Genomic DNA, 5,837 nt, shown 5'->3' with positions numbered 1-5,837 from the left:
TAAGTATGTTCTCATTGTTTTTATTCTGTGAAAGGTCTTTTGACATCTATCTGTTTGAGGGGGTTATCTGTGTGTGGGTCCCTCATATATTTTATATTCTAGGATTTTTTTTCAATTTTCAACAAATTTATAACAAATTTCAAAAAACAAATTTATAACAGTTTGTGACCTTATTTTCAATCTTTTAATGTTGTCATTTAATTAATAGAAATTTTAATTTTATTATATATTCCAAATTATCAATTTTTTCTAGAATATACAAATTTTAAATTCAAATTCAATTATCAATGATTTTTCTTGGCCTTGTTTTAAAGTTATTTTCCTACTAGATGGTTATGTAATTAATCATCTGTATTTTACTTATAGGCTTTGAGGTATTGTCTTTCATGTTTATATTACTTTCATCTGGAATGGATGTACATGAAGCCCAATAAATTCTTTTTCATATTTATAATCAGTCCCATAGCCATTGACAGAAGTGTTTATTCCTTTCCCACTAAAATGATTCTATCTCATGTATGTTTTCAAATATATGTGGATCAGTTTCTGAGCCCTTTACTAATTCATTTATATTTCTGAAAAAAAACCTATTTCATTACCTTAATTACTTACATATTATTTACTAATATCTAAATAAAGTTTAGGCTAAATAAATCCATCATGTACCCATCAACCTCAAAAAAACAAAAGCCATTTATTTTACCAGCAAAATGGGTTTATTCAGGAATAGCAGAGAACTGCAATTTGGGACAGACAAGCTATAGGTAATCATAGGCAAGTCAAAAGAGACAAAGGGAAGGTTAGCTTTTATTAGGTTTTAGGAGAAAACTAGGGATGTTTGTTTTGAATAAAAGGTTATGGGAGAAGAACAAGAGATCAAAGTTGTGACAGTTTCTCAGTGGCTGTAAACAATGGTTAGTGCATTGGTGCTGGGGAAGTGAAGAATCTTTCTTCCTTTGTGAAAAGCAGAAAATGAAATTCCCATGTGACAAAGTTCTCTCTGATTAAAATAATTCTTATCTTTCTTCTTCCTTCTGGTTTATGCAGTCTCTAACAAGCGGTGTGTGTGTGAGAGAGCTCCCTTCAGGGTTTCCTGACTCCATTTTAAAGGAGGTTTTCTATTTATTTTCACATACTCCTGCTCCAAAAAGTGTCTTTTTTTTTTTTTTTTTTTTGACTTTGGCCACCATATAAACTTTTGAAACAATTTTCAATCTTATAAATGAATGTAAAACTTGGTTGTATGAGAATGTGTTTGAAAAATCTATATTAGCTTGTAAAAGATAAACATTTATTTTTTTTCTCACTTAAAATCTCCACTCACTTGTGGCCCTGCTCCATAGTATAGTCAGGGGCTCTTAATTCTATAATTGTTTTTTTGGGGGGTTCACCATGGAACAGATGGTACCCTCAACCACATACCCCAAAATGACAACAATAAATCCCTATTCCAGATAGAAAGATGGAGGGAAAGTCAAAGGTAAGGGGGTCAAATGCCATTGCTTTAATGAGATAACCCTTAAATTGCACTATTTATTTATTTATTCAGAACATCCTTCCCATTGGAGAGAATTTTGTTCTATGAGTACACCTACATGCTTGGATTATAAGCAATGTCATCCTTTTTTATGGATAATGATATATTCAAAATAAAAAATCAAGGTTTTATTTTTACTATGAAAGAACAGAAAAGGGCAGTGGCTTTTATTTTTTATTTTTTATTTTTTTTTGCTAATTTACTTCTGTGGTTATCCACATAGCCATGCACTCACTTCTCATTCATAATACAAACTCTTCCCCTTTCCATCAAACAAATCCTAAATTAAAATAGTAACTAAGTATACATGAAAAATTGATAATGTTTAGCAAGTTCCATTTGCTAAATAATTTATCCATAGTTACATTCCTTGTAACTTTTGATATTTTAGAGTTTATATTCACCATCTTATTTGGACCTTTTAATTTGCCCCATATTTATAATTTTCCTTTTAATTTGAGGTACACACAGTGACAAAGATACTTTATTTTGGAACTTACTTTTGTCTATTTAACTTCACCTGAGGAAAAGGAAAATCCAGAATAAGCTTGAAGTTAATTTCAGTAGAAAAATATATTTTTAACACAAAGAGGAAAAAAATCGATGTGAAACTAGAGCAAGCATTAAAAAAAAAAAAAACTAATTCTAGAATATGATTTCAAATTACCTGACCTAAAGGCATGGAAGTAATTGTAAATTGCTGAGAAATAGTTCATGCTTGGGCACGTGCTTTAATCATTAAAAAAAAAAGTTAATGTATGAAAATATTATTTATTTTGTAATTTGAAGGAAGTAATAAATTATACAAATTGAATTCGTGGAACAGAGCAAAACCGTGCTGCACCCCACCTCCCTCCGCCAAGTGCAAAACTGAGCTGTTAATGATTAGGACAATAGAGTCACAGACTCAGTGTCTGATGTACATTCCTGAGTTGCTTTACAGATACTGTAACTGCCACCAGAGGGAAAAAGATAACCGCATGATGACCAGACTGTAGCCATGACATAAGCTGCTCCAGCTTGAGCAGTACTGAACCTACGGCTAGCGCAATTCCAAGAGCTGGCCTCAAGAGAATGGGATTAACATTATTGCTCATAATTATCTATATCTTTGTGGGCATCAAAATGATTGTAGCTTGCTCTGCCTGTATATATAAACTGGCAACTAAAATTTTTGGCAAATAGATGCTACAGACCCATGTTGACATCTTCCACTCTGAGAATATATCACCCTGTGTTAGCATGAAGAAGTTACAGAAGCTAGACCTGCACCCCTAACCCTATAGAAATGGAATGATGTTCTGACAAGTGGAGACTTTTAAGATGATCCTTGTGGGAAACTGCCCTCATCAGGAAGCCCCTTTCCTTGTCGCTTTAGCAAAACTATATTGCAGCTAACTTTTAAACTGGGCATCCCCTTGCTCTACTCATCTCTGGCCCAAGCACACCCTTCAAATCTCTTAATCACACAATACCTTGCCTAACTTGTCAGTTCTTCCCATAGATGGAAGAAGTAGAAATGAAGTTATTAACAGATGACCAGGTCTCTTTCCTAGCTTCCCTTTCAGTAATCTCCCCAACAAACTGTGTGACCAAACTGTGTGACCAAGATAATATCTAGAGGAAGATCATTAACACAAGACTGCACACAAGCCTGCATGCAGTGGCGGGTGGCAACGACCCTGACCTCCATCTTAATGGTTAACTGAGATGACTCCTCTGTTTTCCTTTAAAACTTTCATGGCCTAGCAAAAATTTTGGAAGTAGTATCTGGGAGACACTGAGTTTCCATCTCCCCAGATTGCCAGTATTCTGATCAAAGGCAACTTTTCTTTCTACGGACATTTGTGAGTATTGATTGTGTAAGTGGTGAGCAGCAGAACCCAATTCATTCAGTAATGTAAGTGTTACTATAATAGCAACTACAGTTTATGAAGTCCTTACTAGAACAAAGACCTAGGTCAGAACATTATGTCCATCCCCTTCTTTACTATTCATCGTGACCCTGGGGATATACACTGTTATCTCTATTCTATAGACAAGGAATCTGAAGTATCCATATATTCACTAGGTTGACAGCATCACAGATAGAAAGTACCCAAGTTATTCTGAAGTATATGGTTTAAATAGCAGAAAAAATGAAGCATATTGGAAGAATATGAAGCTGAAACTATTTTCCTGGGGCAAAAAGATAAAATGTTTTCAAATATTGAATACTAATCTTCAGAATAATGTTCTATATTATATAGTACTATAATAAAGATGCTATAATTTTAAAAAGCATCTAAACTTTAAAAATTATCTATAAAATTTCAAAGGATATTTTCATTGACTCATAAATATCCTCTTCAGTCTAGGTTCTAGATGTATTTTTCATATCTATTTATCTACCAATCTGCCAAAATTTACTCTGCTTCATCATGGAATCTTCATGCTTGAATAATAAGCTGAATTGTATAATTATGTTGGAATGGGATACATGTTTCTAACACCCTAGTATGGTTTATTTGAACACTACTGTCTCTGCATAAATTAAGGTTAAATTGCTATAAAATATCAACAAATACTGACAAAACAATGAAATATGCATAATGCTTCAGAGCAAAGAGCAATGCATTTATTCAGAAAACTTTTGAACTTTCCATTTATTCAGGAGTCTTAAGATTTTGATCTAGACTTTTAACATCTGTAGGCCTCATTTTTTTCCACTATGAGCATAACACTGTCTCCACATTCTTTACAGAATTACTGCAAAGGTCAAATGAAATCAGGGTAAAATGCTGTAGAAATTGTAAAGTGCTTTACAGAGAAAAAGGAATTAAGGTATTATTGTCAATAAAGTTACCATTTACAGGAATTTCCCATTTATATTCTCCTCTAATGTCTCTCTGATGGAATGTTTTGTCTTAGCCACTTAAACTATGTACACCATAGCCTCTATCATCTTGACTTTTTCTGATGCCAAAATGATAACAATCCCAGTTCACTTGTTAAAATGCTAGGGAAAATAACCCAATTCACTGATCCTGACTTTATTTCCCAGATGGTTTCTGTATGAAGACATAGCATCTGCCATGCTTTCTTCCCAACAGAATTCTTGCTAAAAGTTTTGGGGATTTGAGTATTAATATTAAAGATCCTTTCAGTTCCCTGAACCCCAGAAATTCTTTAACTGCTTCACCTCCCATGACTTTACCCTTCAGCCACTCATTCTGTGGTAATGCCCTCATCTTATTATTTCCAACCATTATGGCCCTTCCTTAGTATCAGCTTCAACCTTTCCATTCTCCAATCACCACCTCTTATCTTTTCAATACCACTTTTTATTACTACAGTTCCCACAATATCTTTTTTTCACCTGAATCTCTTTCAATACACTGACCTACTACTGTTTTTCACCCTCATGACATATTTATTTTCCTTATTACCTGTATGGATTTCTATGATCTATCATCATAGTCACTCTTTCACATGAATTTACAATTCACTTCTCCCTCTCCCTTTTCTTTCTACATTTTACTAATTTGGAAAATATCCCAACTTTACTTAAGTCTAACTCTCTACCTGTTCTATGCCTGTATCTGAGCAACTCAAAGTGGCTGGAGGAAAGCACACCCCCATAATGACTGATGTCACTTTTAACTCATGACCAGTAGCCCCGACTTCCTTCTTGCTCAGAGATCCTACTCAATGTTCCTTGTCTATTTACTCTCCAATTCTAATCTCAAGGATTATATCACACCTCCCTTTTTTTTTCTCAAACATCATTTTTTTTTTACACTGGGAAAGTATAATGAATCAAAGATAAAATTTTTATGATCTATCTACACATATTTATGATCTATCTACCCATCTACCTGCACTCATACTTACATTCTGATTTTCCTCCTGGTTTAAAGTTCTCATCTAACCAGGGCCAAAGGCCAAATCCTACACTTTTGCAATGAAATTATCCCCTCTCATACTATTTTGCTGCATACTTTCTTTGCAGATTTTTTTTATCATGTAAATGTATTACTAGTTAAAAAAAATCTAAAGGCAGAATATATTTAGAAACACTGTTAACCACAACTTCTCTGTGGTATCAACAACCACATTGTTTTCCCCTCTTTACAGAACACTTCCAAGAATTTTCTGTATTTTGTATATCCAATTTATCTCCTTCTATTCTGTTTTAAACTCAGTCATGTCAGGTTAACTCAAGAATTACAGCTAAAGTCCCCAATGAAATGCAATTATTAAATTAACTGGACAATTATTTGCACTCATCTTATGTGACTTATCAGAAGCAATTGGCACA

Source organism: Hippopotamus amphibius, chromosome 10 (assembly GCF_030028045.1).
Source record: "Hippopotamus amphibius kiboko isolate mHipAmp2 chromosome 10, mHipAmp2.hap2, whole genome shotgun sequence".
Taxonomy (NCBI): domain Eukaryota; kingdom Metazoa; phylum Chordata; class Mammalia; order Artiodactyla; family Hippopotamidae; genus Hippopotamus; species Hippopotamus amphibius.
The sequence above is the reverse complement of the archived record's forward strand: the minus strand, read 5'-3'. Positions refer to the sequence as shown.